Raw genomic sequence first — 22,286 nt, forward strand, 5'->3', positions numbered from 1 at the left:
TATATCAACTTATTCTTGAGAAATATCTTCAAAATATCCCTGCAGTCTTTCAAACAGTAAACTCATTGAGATAAGACACAAAGAAATTCCATCATCATATAGAGAATAACACAAAGTTTTTACCCCAGTGGAGGAGACTGCTTCTTGGGGTCAGATGGGGAATGCAGGAAGTGAGCACTTAGTCCTGCATCACTGACCTGCTGCCTGACTGTGAATGTCTCCTCCTCTCTGTGCTCATACTGCTTAAGGAAAATAAGGAAAATATCATCCACCTCCAATGTGCAGCTACTAAACAATGTTTGGAAATTAAGAATGTAGTCAATGTGAGTTTTTGTTTTAAAAATAAGGACTTCCTTCCTTATCCAAGGAGAAAACTATTGATAAGTACAATTAACTGTATTCAGAAGGTGCTAGAACCTGAATTGATATGAAGCTCTGTAGCACATTTCAACCTGAGGCATGGATTCACCTGCTTCCTTCTTTTTGTGCTGAGCTCCTTTGCATCATCTCCCATGCATAATTCCAAACAGAAGGGATCTCTTCTTCTGCTGAGCCCCTAAGTGAGACTCAATTCCTAGGCTGGATAGAGATTCATTGTGTGGCACAGACCTAGAATTTATTTCAGTTGGAAAGCAAGAGAAGAACAGTGTGGTCAGAAGGCTTGGCAAAGTGCACTCACTCAGAATGTTGTAAAAAGATAATATATAAGCAGTTGCAGGGATTATTGTAGAGGGATGAGAGCAGAGATTGAGGAAGCCCCTCTAGAGATCACGGAAAAACAGGGTGCTAGACTGCAGTCTCAGTGGTCCATCAGCAACTCCGAGGTTTTTCACTCCCTAGTAAGCAAGAGAACAAATACTCAGAGGGAAATCAGGTCAAGCACTGGTGGACACAGACAAACTATTGGTCCTGACTGCAGAGGACAGGAGATCAGCCCCCCACAAGTGCTATTACACAAGTTCTCTGCATTCTTGAATTGAGGGAATACAGCACATTGGTCAAATTCTGAGTACAGTGTAACTAGGAATGAATGGATTTGAACTGAGGGAGTACAGCACATTGGTCAAATTCTGAGTACAGTGTAACTAGGAATGAATGGATTTGAACTGAGGGAGTACAGCACATTGGTCAAATTCTGAGTACAGTGTAACTAGGAATGAATGGATTCTATAATTTTGTGGGCTGTTATGTATGTGGATTTTTTTCTCCTAAATTCTGATATCACTTTTTGAAAGACCTGGGGGATGTTGTGTGTTAAGAAGTCCATAGGAATCTAGGCTATAGTGCTTACAAATCTGCACCAGATTTTCCATTCCCATGAGCTGTTGCATAAATTTAAATAAATCATTTACTTTTATAATAAATTGGAATCTGGCTGTACTCTCCACAGTGCTTTGTTTCCACTCCCTCTTCCTTTTCTTTTAAATTACTTCTCCTCTCAGACATACTCCAATCCCCACCATATCCTTTTCTTTTGTCTTTCACCAATACTGACAGCACAACACATTTTTATTTTTTTCTTTCTCTTCATTCACTATTTCATCTTCTATTGTTTTTAGTAAGAGCTAAGGGGGTCAGCGAGGTCCTAGTAATAGTGTAGAACTAAGAGTTCATCCTTTTATTTCTACAGTTCCTTACCTCAGGATGCTAAGTTCTGTGAGACCTAAATAACTCCATTTTAAAATTTGGCCCCTTCTTAGAGTAAGGTGGCCTAGACATAAATTCTAGTTCCAAGAAAAACCACAAGATGTACTTTGGCCACCTGCCTGTAATAATGTTCAGCAGTCCCCTAACAACTAGCCTAACAACAGCTAATCAGTAGCTGCCTCAATGTCCCAGATGCTCTTCTCGGTGGCCTGCAACAGCTAATCAGTAGTTACCCCAATACCCCAGTATCCCAGATGTTCTGTTCGATGACTTGAGCAGCTGTTTGGAGTTCAGCGTGCAAGGCCCAACCAATTAGGTTTAAACTTTCAAAACTTGCTAAATGCTAGCCAATTGTGTGATTTGTGTGTGATTTAAAACCCCGTGCCTTTTTGAAACCCTGCGCCTTGCTGTAACCTCTATAAAAACCCCTGGTGTTTTAGAGTAGAGGCTCTCAATCCTGACCCGCTGCATCGGTGTCGAATGAGAGTCCCTGCTCGAGCTTAAATAAATGACCCTTGTGTGTTTGCATCAAAATCGGCTCCTTGGTGGTCTTTGGGGACCTCGTAATCTGGACACCACAGTTCTACTAGGCAAAGGGTTGTTTTGTAGGGTGAGCAAAATTAATTTTGTGATTTATAAATCAGACACAACCTCCCTGTATCTTCCAATGTGCCCCCTTTAAACTTCTTTCTCCATCCCTCTATACTTTCTTTCCATTAGCACCATCTCAAAATCCTTTTTTCTCTCTCTTCCTCTCTGATAGCTATTGTGTGACACAAATATTATTTGCACATATTTTTAATAATTTTACTTTATTTTTAAATTGTTTTTGTTTTTTGTTTGAATCTTAGAATATGTATGTGAGGTGTTTGAATGTGAAGGGGAGAAAAAATAATTATTGGTTTACTTTCTATAGTATGATGATCATGTCAAATTAATCCTCAATAAAATTCATGTATGGAGAATTCAAACACACACTTTCTTGGTAGACCTTATTTAATTCCAATGTTCTCACCACATCTTTCAAAATTTTCCTTTTACTCTTTCTACTTTCTTCTTCTTGTCCTCTGAAACACACTTTCAACCCTCCCTTTATCCCAGATATGAGAATAAGCTAAGTCCTATTTATTTTCTTTCTTTCACTTGTTATTTTCTCATTTTATTCTTTCCTTTTTTCTGAACTATCTCCTTCTATTCTTCTTTTTACTTCTCTTATTCTCTATATCCCACTATATTCATCATCAGTACTCTTCTGTAATCTTCCTGCCTTAGAAAGAACACAAAAATATTAGACAAGTTTCAAATTATATAACTGATATTTGATTGGTTCTGTAGATGCTGATATAACCACAAGTTGTTCTTTTTTGATAATTCAGTTACCAGGACTTTTCTAATCACTTTTGAGTAGGCTGAATAGGTGTCTGAACACCAACACATAACCAAAGCCAGTGTCACCTCTGACAGAGATGCACTCCAAATGAAGAATTCTCCACATTAGGGACAGTGCTTTGTACCCAAACTGAACCCAGTCAATATTATCTCTCACCTTGGCCTTCCTACCTCCATTCAATCAGACAATAGCCCAGCTTCCATTGGCCAAATTACCTAGGAGGTGTCCAAGTTACTTTGTATACAATGGAGCCTTCACATGCCCTACCAGCTTGAGTCATCTGAAAAGGTAGAAAGGAATAAGGGCCTTCTTAGTCTCACATTACTAGGATCATACTCAAACTCCCCAAAGATTGGGTTTCTCTGCTCCTGATTGCTCTCTTCACATTTGAGCCTCCACCCCACCCCCAGCAACCTGTGGAATATAGGCCATTTGAGATTTTATATGGCTCCACTTTGTCCAATCAAAGATTGCCTTCCAGATCTGCAACAAGCCAAAAAAGAGATCCAGGACCCTGATAATCTTCTCTTGTGTTCTGACACCTAGCCTTGTGAAGATAGCCTAACTCTAATGGCTGTCTGTCTATGAGATCCTACCCAGAGGGTACATTGCTCTCAAGTTATGCTGTGTCCTGCTAATAACACCTGACTCTTCCTTTTGGAAATCACAAGTAACCTCCCCTACTTCCCTCAGGCTGACCCTGTTCCAGAGGACACATAAATGTCTTGCCCCTCCCTCTCCTTTGTTTTACCCACTTCCTTCATTCACTATGCTTTGATATTACTTGGTTTCACACTCAGGCTTCCACTCCAGTCCTTCCTTACTCTTACGTAGATAAAAGACCTCCTTTTTCAGGAGATTCTGTGACTTCTCCACAAAGAAGATCAAATTGTTTTCCTTTCTCCTAGGCCTGCTTCTATTGAATGACTGATACAGAAGATCCTGAACACCTTTTTTGCTAGGTTCCGCTCCTCCTCCTTCTTCTTCTGTCTCTTCACCCACCAAGACACAGAGAAGCTCATCCAACTTTCCATGCTGTTGAAATTCAGCACTGGTCATGGAACACTCCTGTGTTCCCTTGGTGTCTGGCAAACCATGGAGACACATGCCTTGGCCACTCACTCATGCTCCATTAGGCCCTGATCCTAGCTGGAGACATTTTCTGTAGATGTTGCTTGCCAGGCTCATTACCTCTTTCTGCTCTCCATAGGACATCTTTCTCCCTCTATGCCTCTTTCCCCCAGCCTCCTTGTCACCATTAAAGTCTCAATCCAACAACATAGAGACTTATTACTTCCCTGACCTACTATTATTTTCTCTCTTGAGATCTTTCCAATAACTTCAAAATATAGATGACTTCATTCTTACTTTACAGCATCAGATAGATTCCCAGGCAGCAATAGCAAAATATTTGGGGCTTAGATCTTCTTGTAACCATAAAGGCAGCTTATATATCTTCCTAGGACAAAATGTGGCTTTTATACCCACTATTTGGGCACAGTATAAGACACAACAGAAACGCTAACTAAAAAGGCTTTAAAAGTTAGATAGCATATTCCAACTCTTGACCAATATTCGGGGCTGGGCTTCAGGCTCCTTCCCTTAATGAGACCTCTTTCCTCTATTCTCCTCTTCCTTCTATTCTTTGGGCCACGCCTCATTCGAGTCTTTTCACAATTCCTATAAAATCAAATTCAGGTTATCACTAATCAGTCAATAGAATAAATGCTAGATGCGACCATCCCCCACACTGCCACATTCTCCAAGATCTCTCTTCCAATTAAGTTGTTCTCATTGCTCACATGTTCAGCATAAAGCAACCATGAGAAACAGCACACACCTCCCTTACTCTCCTCTTTTGAAAATAGCAGTGAAAAGATGAGAATGTCATGCCCATTGGGTAAGACAACCACATGGGCCAAAGTGCCCACCATTTCCATGGCAACAGCATGGGCAGGAGCATAGTGCCAAATATGATGGGGGCATCATCATGTCTTGGCAGCAGATGTCCAGGAAAGAACAGAGACAGTAAATCATGATCCAGCCACTTCAGTTACAAGGAATCTGGTGATATTTGCAACTACCACCCATGTGAGAGGGATGACTTCACTCTATCCACACAAATTCCTCAAGGAAATAATCCTTCCTCTTCCTTTTAAATGCTTTGTACTCTGACGACTCCAGGTTGGATACCCTTTACTCAGTCCACTCACAATCAGCCCCTCTGAACAAAATAAAACTCCTCATTGCCCACACCATGACTTCCCAGGTTTTCTCTGTCCTTTGTACATCTTTGTTACAAATGAAAAAGGTTAACATTTTACCATGCTCAGAGAGCATTACTGAAAAGTATGCATGACAGTGGGTGTCTCATCTTATTAAAATTTTTCTGAAATACAAGAGAAACCACCAACACAGCTGAGAGACAACCTACACTGTGGGAAAAAAATTACCAGCTATTCCACAGAAAATGGACTACTATCTAAAATTTATAAAGATTTAAAAATATCAGAACGACCAAATTTAAAGACCCCATTCCAAAATGGGCATCTGACATGAACAGACATTTCTCAGACAAAGAAATAAAAGCAGCAAATAAACATGTGAAAAATGTTCAACATCAGTGCTTACTGTAGATTTGCAGATGAATACAAAACTAAGATTTAACATCACTTCAGAAAGAATGGCTCCTATCAAAAATGAATCAACAACAAATCCTGGTAGGGTTATGGGGAGAAAAGAATCCTTCTCCATTGTTCGTGGAAATGCAGACTTGTTCAACCATTGTAGAAATCAATATGGAGACAGCTCAAAAAACTAGGAATAGAGGTTCCATTTGACCTTGCTATTCCCCTGCTGGGTATCTTCCCAAATGAATTAAAAGAATCATATCACAATAATACATGTGCACCTATGTTCATAGAGGCACAGTTTGCAATAGCTAAAACTTAAAAACAGCCCAATTGCCCATGAACTGGAGACTGGATAAAGATGATGTGGGAGTTTTAAAAATAAAATAAAGTACCACTCAGCCATAAAGAATGAGAAACTAGAGACATACCTAAATGGATGCACATTGAGGCCATACTCTTAAGTGAAATTAAGAAAAGGCACACATGTGCAAATATGGAATAGTTTCTCTGGTGTGAAAAACTGAAAGTGTAAATAAGGATCAAAATGTATAATAGATAATGAGAAATAGGACAAAAAGGGGCAAAGCAGAAGGTGAAGTGGGATGAGTAGGAGAATGGAAAGGAGGGAAAGGAATAAATGTGAGAAAATGAAAAAAATGTAAACAAAGTCTTTGTAAATAGGGAGGGGTGAGATGGTTGAAGGGAGGGCAGGGGAATGGTAAATAATAAGAACCAAGTTATATCATCTAAAGGAACAAATTACCAATGATGATTGTCATCGTATTGTATACATAAAATTTATCAATAAACTTAATGAATAATAAAAAAATAAGATGAGATGCAGGTTGTTGATTCTTTGTGCTAGTTCATGTGTGGCGGGTTTTGTTCAAGAAATCTTTTTTCTATGAGGTAGTATGTCATTTATTTTGGAGAATGACACCTGTCTCACCAAAAAGAATGTGTATTTTGATTTTGTTGGGTAGAACACTCTGTAAACACCTATTAATTCAATTTGCTCAAGAGTTTGGTTGAGTTCAGTATTTCACTGTTTATTTTTGTCTAGTTGATCTATTTGTCACAGTAGGGTTTTGAGCCCACCTCCCTGTATTGTATTAGTGTTTATTTGATTTTTCATGCTCTCTGATATTTGCTTTATTTAGTTGTGTGCACTGGTATCTGGTGCATACATATTTAGGATTGTCAACTCTTCCTCTTGGATTGTTCCCTTTACAAGGATAGAATGGCCTTCTTTGTTTCTCTTAATTAATGTTGGTCTGAAAACTATTTGATCTGCAAAAAGAATAGCTTCTCCTGGTTTTTTTCAGTTCCTGTCACACAGAATTTGTTTTCCATGGTTTATCTTTCAGTTTATGAGTTTTTTTCTGAATTAAGTGTGTTTCTTGTATGCAGCAAATTGTTAGATATTGCTTCCTGACCCATCCTGCCAGTCTATTTCTTTTGATTGGTGAATTGAGAAAATTAACATTGATATTTATAACTGATATGTATTGATCTATCCTTTTCATGACTTTTTCCACTTGTTGGATTCTCCCCCTTTGCATTTAATTTCTTGTCTTGTGTGATGTATTAATTGGGCTGGGCTTCATGAGTTGTTACCCTCATTGTCTTTTTATAGGATATTGTTTAAAATTCTTTGGAGTGCTGTTTTGGTATTCATGAAGCTCCTCAGGTGTCCTTTGTCATGAAAATATCTTACTTAGAAAAGATACTGGGAAAAAGGAAGCAAAAATAAGCACCCTGGATATATTGTTATTTCCGGTATTCATAATTAATGTATATACTTTCAGTATTATTTCATATTTGTAGCAAACTCAACTCTTGGACCTCTTAAAATATTGGCTTCAGTATTACTCACATACTTATATGTATACCTACTTTAGAGACACTCAACAAAGTCAGAAGACCAGAGCCACTAGACATATCTGTTGTGCTCAGATCACGAGGACCCCGAAGACCACCAAGGAGCCGATTCTGATGCAATCACACAAGGGTTATTTATTCAAGCTGGAGCAGGGACTCTCGACCATCGCCGACACAGCGGGTCAGGATTGAGAGCCCCCTACTCCAAATCAGCAGGGGTTTTTATAGGGGTTACAGCAAGGTTCGGGGAGCTCCAGTTTGGAAATTACATGATTGGCTGGTACATAGCAAATTTTGAATGTTTAAACTTGATTGGCAGTGCCTTGGGGGCCAAACTGCAAACAGTTGCTCAAGCTATCGAAAAGAACATCTGGGACATTGGGGTATTGGGGTAACTACTGATTAGCTGTTGCTAGGGGACTGCTGAACATTATCACAGGCAGGTGGTCAAAGTACATCTTGTGGTTTTTCTTGGAACTGGAGTTTATGTCCAGGCCACCTTATTTTAAGATGGAGCCAAATTTTAAAATGTAGTCACTTAGGTCTCACATTCACTTAGGTCTCACAATATCAAGTTCATGATTACAGGAACATAGGCCATACTCTTTTAGGGAAAAAAGCAAAGAAAGAAATATTTTTACTCACTTGAGAAATAAAATTTATTTTAGTTAAAAGGAATGAATATGCAGTCTAATTAGCCTTATAATATTCTAAACAATGGTACAATAGTCATATATATATGGATTTATTAGATGAATTGCATAATGTGAAGTCTAAATTAAATTGCTAGTTCTTGACTGGAACATTGTCTTCTGTGACAGTTTTCTTCAAGTCTTCAATCGTTACTAGGTTTGATGATTTCCTCCCTTCAAAGATGTAAGTACTCAATATTGTTTATCTTTTCAAAGTTCTTCCTTATTTCACTCCTATCTTTGTGTTTTGTGGGCTTCAAACTTTAAGAAACATGGTTTGTTACCACATATGTCTGGGAATTCACATTCCAAAAGGTGGGATTGGTATAAATTTCATCTTTAAAGTTTTTGATAAGCCTTTTAACATGTTTTATTTCTATATGTTTCTGGTATGCAGCAATTACATTTAATTTGGGGAATTAAAACATATACATAAGGCATCTTGATCATTTCTACTCCCTCTTCCACCCAGCCTTCCTTCTCCCCTTTCCTCAGATCTCCTTCCCATATCTAGAGTCTGTCTACCTGTTTCTTAACATGGGTCTTTTACTTTGCTGTTTAAATTATGTATATTGTTGATCCCTCACATTAGAGAAACCCTGAGATATTTAATCTTATGCAACTAACATATTTCATTCAGAATTATGATCTCAAGATCTATCCATTTTCTAGCAATTGACTCAAATTTCTCTTTCTTTATGGCTCAGTGGCACTACATTGTATATAACTACCACATTTTCTTTATCATTCATCTGCAGATTATTTAAAACAATAAAATATTAAATATTTTAAAATTTTCTTTATATTATACACTTTTATTTGCATTGACCCCATAAAAAATTTGCAGAGGAAGTATTTGGTCTTTTTGTTGTTTTACTTTTTTTAAATTACAGTTTCCTATATTTGTCGGATGACACCATTTTTCTGAACATAATCAATCTTTTATAAATTTGAGGACTTTAGAACAAGGAAAGACTCCCTGATCTTGGTGTGAATCCCAAGCTTTTAAAAAATCCTCATAGATTTTCACATCATTTTTCCTAATACATGGATTGTAGTTGTTTCATTTCTGCCCTCTGAAAGCAACTTGGGTTCATTATTTGTGAAGATTTTAATATTACTGAATTTTGATAAAAGAAAAAGGAGAGAAATACAGGAACTATTGAGGACAAACATGAACAGCACAGCATATAAAAATATATGTGACTTACAGGCTTGTTTAAAAACTTTTAAAAGTATAGGGCTGGGGATTTAGTTCAGTGGTTCCATCGCCTGACTCACAAGTCCAAGGTCCCAAGTTCAATCCCTGGTACCAAAACAAAACAAAAAAACCCAAAAACTTTTAGAAGTATAAAATAGCTAAAATATTGGTTCCCAATCTCATATATCAATACATTTACTGTGTAAGCTTTAAAATATACAGAAACCTTGATATTTTTCCAAAACCCATACTATCAGAATGTGTGCATATGAAGTTCTTTGCGACATTCTCTTCAACCAGAGTTGAGAACAACTGCCTTAAATTATATCCTGGCATTCAGAAATGGTGCAATAACATTACTTGTTTTTATCATCAATATATTTGTCAATTCAAAAAATATAAACATTTAATAATATTTGCTTTATAACAAATACCTATCAAATTTCAGTTCTTGGTTATCTGTGCATGATTCCATTCTCACAGACATTTGATCCTCAAAAAATTGCTGCCAGGAACTTGGTGGGTAGATTTTCTTATCAATGTCTCCATGATAGTATTGATTTGTACATGTGTAGAGTTTTTAAGACCTTACTCATCAGAGTACCCAAAGCTTTTCTAAGTAGTGTACAACACATTGACTGCCTCTGTAATGTATTACTTTATAATGACCTGTGCTTTCAAGTCTCTGTAATATAAACATCCACTTTTAATTGATGCTCAGTTTTATCTGAGAGGACATTATTTAATTTATAAATTCATTGTTATAACACCCCTTTAAAAATTCTTGCACCTCTCTCCATTTCACACAAATAATAGTGCTATAAAAAATGTGGCTGGAGGATAGTTGTTTCAATTCCCACAATTGCTGTATTGTCAGTATTAATATTAATCACCTATATTTACTGTCCTATGAGACCAAAGTGACTCCATTTTGCTAAAATCCACCATTCCCCTAGCCTCTCACAAATTAATGGTTAAAATGTGTTTGCTCTGGGACAGAAGATACAATCTGTAACAAACCAAAGTTCCTAAGTTAATTACTCAGCCATCTGTTTGCCCAAGAAATGAACATTCTGGGCCCCCTATCCATAGAACAATCTGTAGATGTGCTCACTGTCAGTACGTAATGGTCGTGACTAATAGTGTGTCTGCTGACCATCAGTATGTGACAGTCAACCACCAACCTTTGCCCCTCATTTCCCTCATAAAACCTACATGTAACCGCCCCTCAACCCCCCTGATGAACCTAGCCAATCAGAAATGTACACGTCATGCTCGCTAAATGCTAACCAATCATGTAACTGCTAAATGGAAAATCTCCAAACCTTGCTGTAACCTCTATAAAAACCCCACCAATTTGAAATTTGGGGCTCTCAATTTTGATCCACTGCGTCAGTGACATCTGAGAGCCCCTGCTCTAGCTTGAATAAACGACCCTCATGTGCTTGTATCGGGAACGGCTTCCTGGTGGTCTTTGGGACTTCACAATCTGGGCACAACAGTCCAAATAAATGTCAGTCCCTGTCATGTATGTCATATTTTTCTTAATATATATCATCAAAAATATGCCTGAATTTAAGTAGTAATTATCCTTCCAAGATAACTAATCAAGAAATTTTGTATTGCATTAGGAATACTATTTTCATTTAACTCAAATAAAGGAGACAACACCCTGGGTTGGGTGTAAAAACTGAATATTTGAGGTGTAATTAGGGCACTCTGGGAGGCTGAGGCAGGAGGACAATAGGTTAAAGCCCAACCTGCACAACTTATCAAGACTCTATCTCAAAATAAAGAAGTAGGATATTGGCTGGAGTTGTGGCCCTGGGTTAAAACGCCAGTACAAAAAAAAAGAAAAAAAAAAACCACACAAATGAGAGGAAGGGAGGAAAGAAAGGTGAGGAAAGAAGGAAGGAATAAAGTATTAAAGAAAGATTTCAGTCCTGAATATTGACCTGCTACATTGCATAGAAGGTATGTGAATTTCTCCTCATCTCTGGTCAGTCTACTCAATGGAAATAGTATAATATCCATTGCCAAAATATACAGCAGTAAGCAAAATTTGGACCCCAATACATATTTTGTCATTATGTTTTTTATTTTTTTAATTCTATTGAAAAATAAAATTGTCAAATGGAATTGGAGCCTCAGAAAAATTTGAAAATATAAAACAGGTCTCAGCCCTAACAATAAGAATTTCCTCCATATTCTCTTTGTGTCTCTTCTGCTTTCTTGTGCCCATGAAAATATTGATCATGTTATTTTAATAATAGTGTGACAGTGAATAGAGAAAAACAAGATTTGTCAACAGAGGGAGAAACAATTCAATGAATAATTTGTTTTTCCAGTGGTTTGCATTAAATCTGGAATGTATTTAGCTACATCATTGTCAGTTTTATTTATTTATTTTTTTTGTACCAGGGATCAAACTCGAGTCTTTGTACTTGCACAGCAGGCAGTGAAACCACTGAGCTAAATCCCCAGCCCTCAGTTTTACTTTTTTGAGACAGGATCTTACTAACTTACCCCAACTGACTTTGAACTGTTGATCCTCCTGCCACAGCCACCCAAGAACCTGGGCTTGCCTGAGCCTCTCACCATGCCCAGTGATGGTTTCACTTTTGATGCTTCCTTCTGTCAACACATTGTAGGTTAAGAGGAATCAGAAATGAGAGATAGATATTCATCTCCTAATACAGTCCGCAAGCATTCTCATTCCTAGGTGCCTTTTGGCTCTAATCAGACAGCTCCATTCTGAATTTTCAAACAAAACACCTGTGACAAATTACATCAAAAGGATGTGTTCTTTTCTTTTCTGTAAAGTAAAATAATGTGGCACTTCTTGCATAGGGAAGCCTATGAGGATGAATTCAACCAATCTGCATAGAATACAAAGCCCAGAACCTGACACTCAGGAATGGCTCAATAACTTCCTGGTGTTAAGGAAACTATCCTTATCTTAATCCTCCTAATTACCATCTTCATAGTCCTTTTGAAATGCTTTGCAAACACTTTAAAGGTCCATTATCAGCTAACATAGATGCAATGTCTATGGGAAATAAAATCAATGTGGGAGGAAAGCAAAACTTTGACAATTCTAGGGCCCTCATCACAAACACATAGATAAATATCACAGTCCTCACAGTTAAATTTTTGAACATGTGTATTCTACCACTTGACTACCAAAATCACCTGATTTCACTATGGTGAGGAAACAATGGTGCTCATGGTCCTACCTCCACCCATCTCCCTCAGCACTTACTGGCTTGGGGCGTTTCTCTGGAGTGACATGGTAAAAGATTGCAGATTCAGTTTGGTGCCCAGTGAAGGCTAAGGATCTGGTCTCAGGATTGATAGGTGGGATCTTCCAGATCCAGAGAAGCAAAGGAGCAGTAGTCACAGGTACAGTGGCACCTGCCCTGGAATCATCAAACCAAAGGGCTGGAAGAACAGTTTACTGAAGGAAAGGGCCATGGATTGATTAGTTACCAGTATATAATCTTGCACATTCAATGGACACAGCTTGTAATTGTCTAACATTAACCAAGTTATCACAATCTCTAAGGACTTCCTGACATTAATGGAAGGAGAACAGAAAATTAATTTCCATAAACGGCCTGAGGGCTCTCTCTTGACTGACTTGGGAGAATGTTTCTGCCTGTTGCACACTGGTTATGTTCCTTTCTTTTTTTCACAGATATACCTGTTTTATTTCTATATTTTTAATCTTGGTAAAGTAAGCATAACAAAGTTTGCCATTTTACCCTTGCACCTCAATTGCATGAATTATATTCACATTGTTAGGGAGCTATTAGCATCTTTTATCTCCAAAACTTCCGTTTTCCAAACTGAACCTGCATATTCATTTTAAAACCCTGTATTCATCCTTCCCCCAAATGCTGGCATCTGCTATGAAATACCATGAAAATTAAAGCCATTGAAATAGAAATCATGAGACCAAAAAGGCAGGATTTATAAGTCTACATGGTAAATTTTACTGGTTTTCCAAACAACATACCAAATGCATTCCACAGTTCCTGAGATTTGGCTGCAGAGTCTCCATTGGGTGTTTTTCACGTCCCTGTTCCTGAAACTGTACATGAAGGAATTCAGCATAGAAATGACCATGGTGTATATCACTGAGGCCTCCAGGCTGTTTGTAGGAAAATTAGAAATATCTGAGCCCAGCTGCACTCTGAGGCCTGTTCTGTAAAATAGGCCAACAACTCTTGAGTGGGTCCCGTGAGTGGAGAAAGTTTATACAGTGGACCCACAAGTTACAACTGGCCTGACATGCAAACAACTTAGGTTAATTAGGTTATTGGAAGATTTATCTGCCTCTTGTATCCACAGCATGTACCCAGGCAAAGATCCAGATATCTGCTGTATTGAGTTTTAATCAATTTGAGCTACATCCAGTCCACAGGAATTGATTGGGTTCATAAGCCAAGGGTCCACTGTACTTCCCATTTGGTGATTGGATTATCAGAATAGAGAAAACAATTTTATAGTAAAAGAAAAAGATCCTTGCAATGAAAAAGAAGCATGTACTACATGAATAAACTATTCTACTGATTTATTGGTAAGGTATCAGAATAGGGAAGAACAAGGTCTTGAGAAGGATCACCAAAGAAATTGGAAATGTCCACATCCGTGAAGTTTCTAAACTGTAAAACAATCAAATGGTATAGTAGGGCTTCTAAAAAGCTAAACAAAAATAAGAAATCACAGAGGGTGGCATTCATAAGAGTAGGTACTTCAGAGGGTGACAAATGGCCACAAACTGGTCATAGGATACAGAGTCAGAAATATACTGTCCAGAATACAAGAAGGATTATCTGAGTGAGGCTGCCCATATTGGAGATTTCTCTACTGTGAGTATGAATCCCTATAATTATCTTTGGGACTGTGCTGGAGACTGAATAGATGTCAGGAAAGGAAGGCTGGAGAGGAAGAAGAATATGGGGGTATGGAAGTGGGAGTCAGAGCTGATGGCCAGGATGATGAGCAGGTTACCGAGCACCATGACCAGACACATGGACAGGAAACATGCAGAGAAGATGGGCTGTAGGTCTGGGTATTTGAGAGTTGGTGATAGAATTCCAAGAACTGTATTGGATGCTCTACTTCTGTATTCCTTTTGAAAGAGAAAACATGGGGAAAAAGAAAAAAGTAGTTGTCCTCAGTACTCTCTATGAAGCAGGGAAATGAGAGATCTGGGGAGAATGAACCACAAGCCCTCTGCAGGCATGGTTTGGCTTAGGTTCCATTTTTTAGGGTTTGTGTAGTATTTCCTAACCTAAGGAGAGGCTCTGTTGAGGGTGTAGTGCCCAGATTGTGAAGTCCCAAAGACCATCAGGAGGCCGTTTCCAATGTAAGCACATGAGGGTCGTTTATTCAAGCTTAAGCAGGGACTCTCAATTGTCACCGACACAGCGGATCGAGATTGAGAGCCCCGAGTTCCAAATTAGCGGGATTTTTATAGAAGTTATAGCAAGGTTTCATCTAGCAATTACAATGATTGGTCGGCACTTAGCATGCATGAAGTGTAGATTTTTGACTGGCTAGGCTCATTGGGGGGTTGAGGGGGATTACGTATAGGTTTTACAAGGGAAAAGGGGGACAAAGGTTAGTGGCCCACTGTCACATACTGATAGTCAGCAGACATCTTGACTAATAGTCACAGTCACCCTGTGTGGATAGTCAGCACATTAACAGATTGTTCCTACAGATAGTGGGCCCAGGATGTTCATTTCCTGGGTAAACAGATGGCTGAGTAATAAACTTAGGAATCTTGTGTTACAGATTGTGTCTTTTGTCCTAGACCAAGCACATTTTAATCATTAATGTGAGAGAACAAAGGAGACTACTCCATTTTGGGCAAAATGGAGTCATTCTGGTCTCACACAAGCAAAATAGAGTTACTTTGGTCTCACAAGGGCAGGGCCACGTAGAAGGCTGAGAAGACTTGTTAGAGTAACACAGGCCCATGAGGGGAGGGGATAAAGGGGACAGGCCTGGAACAGAAAGTAATGCCAAAAGCCATTGCAAAGAAGGACTCAGAAAGATTCAGTAAAGGACCCATCCATGACCAAGGCCAAGATACCTGGAAGCTCATTAAACAAAGGCTTCATTATATTGATGGGATTTGTTTTTGCCCAGGAAGGAGATATTCATAGTCCTCTGAAGAATGTCTTTGTTATATTTACACTGATCATTTTAGCAATGGAGTCATTTTTTTCAGCATATCAGCCCTAAATGGGGAGTCCCTTTGGTGATCCCTTCAGATTCCTGCCCAGGTTTATTTGCCTGGGGCCTTTTTGCTTTAACTTTCCAATAAATTCTGCTTTTTCTTTCTCTGTACAATGAAATACTTTTGCTCAATCCTTTTTGGCTCTCTACTTTGTAATTCTTTCTGTGCTGAGAGAAGGACCCACTAGCTGGACAATAATTCCAAACTGACATATTTTTGTTTTGGGTATTTTAAATGGGGTTTTGAAATGTTGTCCAGACTCATTTGTATGATTAATTGGCTTAAGGGATTCTCCTGTCTCAACCTCTAGAGTGCTGGGATTACAAATGTGGTCCACCACACACAGCTTTCTGGATATATTTTCAAAAAAGTATCCACAAGTCAAATATTTATACCTGAGGTCTATATAACTTTGCCACTACTTCTCAGTTGTGAAAAATAACATCTTCTTGGAACTCTTTCAATACTGGTTTCTGTATTATTTTCTTCCTTCTGTAACTATTTTACACTAAACAATGTCTAATGACCAAAAACATTAAAGATAAGCCCCTATTCACATAAACTACAGCTTACTCTTTGCAGAAAAAAAGGAAGAGAAAAGAATCCTTCCCTCTTTAAGAAAAAAAAAAATCTAATTAAAGGAAATTAAGAAACAAAGCATGTTTTTGCATTTTGACAATGGTACAGATTCATCTAAAGTAGAAAATATTTTAAAACTTAGGTTGCAAATCTGGAGGCTAAATTAAACATTTATAATTGGTACACCTACTTATATAGCACTTATTATCTAAGTTTTTGTATCATTCCTGTTTCCCACTTTCCCTTCTTCAAGAGTATAAGTGCTCAAAGATTGTTTATCTTTTTAAAATCATTCAGTACATCCCCAGTCCTTCCAGCAATCTGTGTGCATCCCAAGGTGTCCCTTCAACAGGGCAGGGCTGGAAGCTGGGATGGAAAGATCAGCTGAGACTTGTACATGGAGAGGAAGCACAATCAGATTCAACAGAGGAGGAGAGCCTTCTGGGTCGACATGCTACCACTCCCAGCTCAGAGTATGAGGCTTCCAGGTCAACATGTCACTGATCCCAGTGCAGAGTAGGAGGATTCTGGGCCAATGTACCACTGTTCCCACCACAGAGGAGGTGAGACACGCAGGCACAAGCAACACCACCTCCCCAGCACCACCCAGGTTGAAATGAGAAGACAAGCCTCAAAATCACACTTACAGATCACATACAGCAAGCCCAAAAGGAAACAAGATGGAACAAACTGATACTCAACAACCTGGACTTCCTTAACTAGCAACAAAAGAGGATCTGGAAAGAAGTGAAATCAGAAGTAACTTTTCAGATAACAGTAGAGATTGTGCCCATATTGCAAGACATGATTAATACATCTTGAGAGGATGCAGATAAAAAAATATAAGAGCCAAGGAACATGATGGAATCCCAACATAGGAAACAAATGGAATCTGTAAAACAGATGCAAACAGATTACCAGGAGATTAAAAACTCCATTGAAAGTTTATGCAGCAGAAAGAGCCAATGTGAGGAGAGAATCTCAGATATAGAAGATAAGATTGGAATTAGTGACCAGGAAAAGAAAAATTGCTTTAAAATTGTAAGGGACCATGAGAAATCAATCCAGCAACTGCTAGACAATGCAAAGAAGAATAACATAAGACTGATTGGAGTCAATGAAGAAGTAGGAGAGAGTGCAGATGACATTAAAAAACTGTTCAGAGAAGTAATAGCAGAAAACTTCCCAAGCAGAGGAAAAGAACTTTACATAAAGATAAGTGAGGCATATAGGACTCCAACTAGCCTTGATCAAAAAAAAAAATCTACACATAGGTATATAATTGTTAAGATTTCAGAAATCCAACAGAAGAACAAAGTTCTACAAGCAGTTAGAGAAAGGAAACAGATCATATACAAAAGAAAGCCCATCAGGATCACAGCAGTCTTCTCAATGCAAATCCTCAAGGCAAGAACTTGGAGTGATGTATTCCAAGCCCTAAAGGAAAACAGCCTCCAACCCAGATTGATGTACTCTGCAAAATTATCTTTCAGAATTGATGGAGAAATGAAATACTTTCATGAAAAAGGGCACCTTAGGAACTTCATGAATACCAAAGCAGTACTCCAATAAATTTTAGACAATATCCTAGCAAAAAGAAATGAGTATCACAGCCCCAAGCAGCCCACCAGAATGAATCCATGTATCATGACAAGAATTTAAATGCAAAGGGGGATAATCCTACAAAAAGAAAGACATGACAAAGATAAGTTAATATGTATCAGTTACAAATATCAACATTAATTATCTCAAGTGGCCTATCAAAAGAAATAGACTGAAAGAATGAGTCTAGAACCAAAATCCAACAATTTGCTGCATACAAGAAACAAACTAATAAAAAAAGAAACTCATGCACTGAAAGTTAAAGGATGGAAAACAATACTTCATTCAACAGGAATCAGAAAAAGGCAGGAGTAGCTACCTCTTTGCCAATTTAGTGGATTTCAAACCAACATTGATTTAGAGGGACAAAGAAGGACATTACATCCTTGTAAAGAGAACAATCAAAGAGGAAGAGATAAGAGTCATAAATGTCTATGCAGCCAACACTAGTTGGCCCAACTATATAAAACAAATACTAACAGACATGAAAAATCATATAAGCACTAATACAATAATACTAGAACTCAATGAACCTCTTGAGCAAATGCACTTAACAGATGTTTACAGAGTTTTCCACCCCACAAAATCAGAATATATATTCTTTTCAGCTGCACACAGATAGTTTTCCAAAATTGACTACATACCACTCATAGAACATATTTAGGTAAGTGCAAAGGAATTGAAGTTATCCCTTATATATTATCTGAACATAGTGTGATGAAATTGGAAATCAATAGCAAAAGAAACCACAAAGAATTCATAAACAGCTAGAAATTAAACAACACACTTCTGAATAACCAATGGGTCACAGAGGAAATTAAAGAAGAAATCAGACAGTTTCTTCAGTTAAATGACGGTGACAATACAACATACTTGATTCTATGGGACACAATTATAGCAGTCTTAAGAGAGAAATTCATTGCAGTGAATACTCATAGTAGGAAAACAGAGTGAGCACAATTAAACAATCTGATGGTGAACCTCATGCTTCTAGAAAAAGTAGAGGAGGACAAACCCAAAGCTCATATAAGAGAGAAAAGTATAAAAATCAGAGCAGAAATCAATGCAAGGGAGAATAAGAGAACAATACAAAAAATCAATGAAGCTAAGAGTTGGTTCTTTGAAAGAAGAAACTAGTTTGACAAACACTTATCCAAACTTATCAGGAAAAGAAGAGAAAAGGCCAATATCCATGCAATGAGGAATATAAAGGATGAAATTACAGCAGACCCAGCAGAAATCCAGGGGATCATCAATATCCACTTCAAGAGCACATACACCAATAAGATGGAAAATATAGAAGAAATGGACAGATTCCTAGATACATATGAATTACCAAAGTGGAATGAAGAAGACCTAAAAATTCTAAATGACAAAATATCAATAAATGACATTAAAAGCTTACCAACTAAGAAAAGCCCAGGTCCTGATGGCTTCACAGCTGCATTCTACAGGACATTTAGAGAGGAACCTCTGCCACTATTGTTTAAATTCTTCAATAAAATTGAAAGGGAAGCAATACTACTGAATTCATTCCTGGAAGCAAGCATCACCTCGATCTCCAAAGCAGAGAAAGACCCAACGAAGAAAGAGAACTATATACCAGGCTCACTGATGAACATAGATGCAAAAATCCATAATGAGATTCTGACAAATAGAATACAGATCATCAAGGAAATCATACACCTTGATGAAGTGGGATTCATCCCAGGGATGCAGGGATGGTCCAACATATGCAAATCAATAAATGTAATACACTATATCAATAGAGCAAAGGACAAAAAATGATCATCTCAATAGATGCAGGAAATGAATTTGACAAAATCCAACACATATTTATAAAAGTAAAAACCGACAAAAAATGGCAATAGATGGTCTCTACCTCCATCTGACAAAAGCCATCTATGAAAAACCAACAGACAATATCATACTAAAAGGTCAGAAGCTGAAATCCTTCACACAAAAATCAGGAACAAGATACGGGTGTCCGCTACCACCAATTCCTGTTTAATACTGGAAACATTAGCCATGGCAATTAGAAAAGGGAAAGAAATAAAAGGAATAGAGATAGGAAATGAAGAAGTCGAATTGTCATTATTCACAGATGATATGATATTCTATATAGAAGACCCCAAGAACTCCACCAAAACTCTTCTAGACTTAATAACCAAATTCAATAAAGTAGCTGGATCCAACACAAGGCACAAAAATCAATAGCTTTCCTCCACATGAACAATAGACTCATGGAGAGAGAAATAGGGTAAACAATTACTTTCAGAATAACATCACAAAAGTGAAATCCCTAGCATGCAACCTAACAAAATAAATTAAAAACCTCTACTCTGAAAACTATAGCACTCTAAAAAGAGAGATTGGAGATGATATCAGAAAATGGAAAGACATCACTTGCTCCTGGGTAGGAAGGATCAACATAGTGAAAATGGCTATAATTCCAAAACTGTTATATAGATTCAATGCAATCCCAATTCAAACCCCAAAAGGATATGTCATGGACCTTGAGAAAAAAAAATCCAAAATTTCATTTGTAACAAGAAAAGACCTAGAACAGCAAAAGCAATTCTACGTAACAGAAACATGGCAAGGGGTATCACAACCCCCAACTCAAAACAATATTGCAGAGCTACTGTGATAAAAACAGCATGGTACTGGCAAAGAAACAGACCTGAGGATGAGTGGAACAGATTAGAGGATGTAAAAAAGCTCCACACACATTCAGCCATCTCATCTTTGAAAAAGGAGCCAAAGTCCCTCAATGGAGTAAATATAGCCTCTTTGATAAATGGTGCTGGAAAAATGGGGTTTCAAATTGCCAAAGCCTAAAACTAGACCTATATCTCTCACCATGCACTAAACTAAAATTGAAATGGATCAAAGATCTAAATATTAAAACAAAAACACTAAACCGGCTGCAAGAGAGTTTAGGAAGAACTCTTTAAGACATTGGTGTAGGAAAAGATGTTAGAAACAAAACCTCAGTTGTCCATGAAATAGCACAAACAATCAACAGGTGGGATCAATTCTTACTAAAAAGATTCTGCACAGAAAGATAAACCACCAATAGTGTGAAGAGACAACCCACAATGAGGGAAAATATTTTCACCACCTGTCCCTCAGACAAAGGTCTACTATCTTGAATCAATAAAGTATTTTAAAAAACCAAACCTCCCAAATTTAAAGACCCAATCCAAAAACAGGCATCTGAAATGAACACACATTTCTCAGACAAAGAAGTAGAAAGAGCAAATGAACATATGAAAAATGTTCAACATCACTGGTCATTAGCAAGATGCAAATGAAAACAACCCTGAGACTCCACGTGACCCCAGAAAAATGGCTGCTATCATGAAGTCAACCAATGACAAATGATGGCAGAGCTGAGGGGAAAGATGGACAGTGCTCCACTGCTGGTGGGAGTGTAGACTGGTGCAACCACTGTGGAAATCAGTATGAAGATACCTCAAAATACTAGGACTGGAAATCCCATTTGACCCAGCTATTCCCCTGCTGGGTATCTTCCCAAAAGAATTAAAAGAATCACAGAACAGTGATATATGTGCACCCATGTTCATAGCAACACAATTTGTAATAGCTAAAACTTGGAAACAACCCAATTGCCCATCACCTGGAAATTGGATAAAGGAAAATATGGGTTTTTTTATGAAATGCAGTAGTACTCAGTCATAAAACATGAGAAATTAGAGACATTTATAGCTAAAGGGATGCACATTGAGGCTATACTCAAGTGAAATAAATAGGACACACACCAAATAGTGTATATACCAAATAGTTTCTCTAGTGTGAGAAACTGAATGTGTAAATAAGGAATAAAATGTATAATAGATAATGTGAAATAGGAAGAAAAGGGGAAAGGGGGAGGAGAATTGGGAAGGGTAGATGAAATGAAAGTAGGGAATGGAATTAATATGAGAAAATGAAAAAATTGAAACAAAGTCTTTGTAAATAGGGAAGGATGGAGGGGTTGAAGGGAGGACTGGGGAAGGGGAAAAAATAAGAATCAAGACAGACCATGTAAAGGTGCAAATTTTCAATGATGAATGTCATTATATTGTATACCTAAAATGTACCAGTAAAATAAAATTTAAAAATATTCAGTACATTACTCCTATTATACTGGGGTTTGTTAGGGTTCTAATTTGAAGAACTGTAGTTAAATTAATTACACATGATAAATTACACATATCATTGACCAGCAATGTGACATTAGTCTATATTGTACTTGTCAATGACTACAAAACAATGAAATGATAATAAACAGTTTTAAATTTCATTTCATTTTCTATGATTTTATTTCTATCAACCCTATAAATATCTGGTGAGAAATATTATTCTTTTCCTTTTTTTAGGAAAGTGAGGTAATAATATTATT

The 22,286-nt window shown here is 37.6% G+C and overlaps 1 protein-coding gene across 1 annotated transcript in view; it reads right to left on the minus strand.

The window, feature by feature from the left end:
- LOC147828090 (olfactory receptor 7E178-like) overlaps window positions 1-22,286 on the minus strand; it is a gene marked incomplete at its 5' end in the record, with an annotated part of 28,014 nt that continues 5,728 nt past the window's right edge. The window contains one exon of the mRNA XM_087211150.1: window positions 1-22,286. This exon is cut by the window's right edge and continues 5,728 nt beyond it.

This window comes from Heterocephalus glaber, unplaced genomic scaffold, assembly GCF_053883595.1.
Source record: "Heterocephalus glaber isolate CG9 unplaced genomic scaffold, H.glaber_assembly_v1.0 deba00001321, whole genome shotgun sequence".
Taxonomy (NCBI): Eukaryota; Metazoa; Chordata; class Mammalia; order Rodentia; family Bathyergidae; genus Heterocephalus; species Heterocephalus glaber.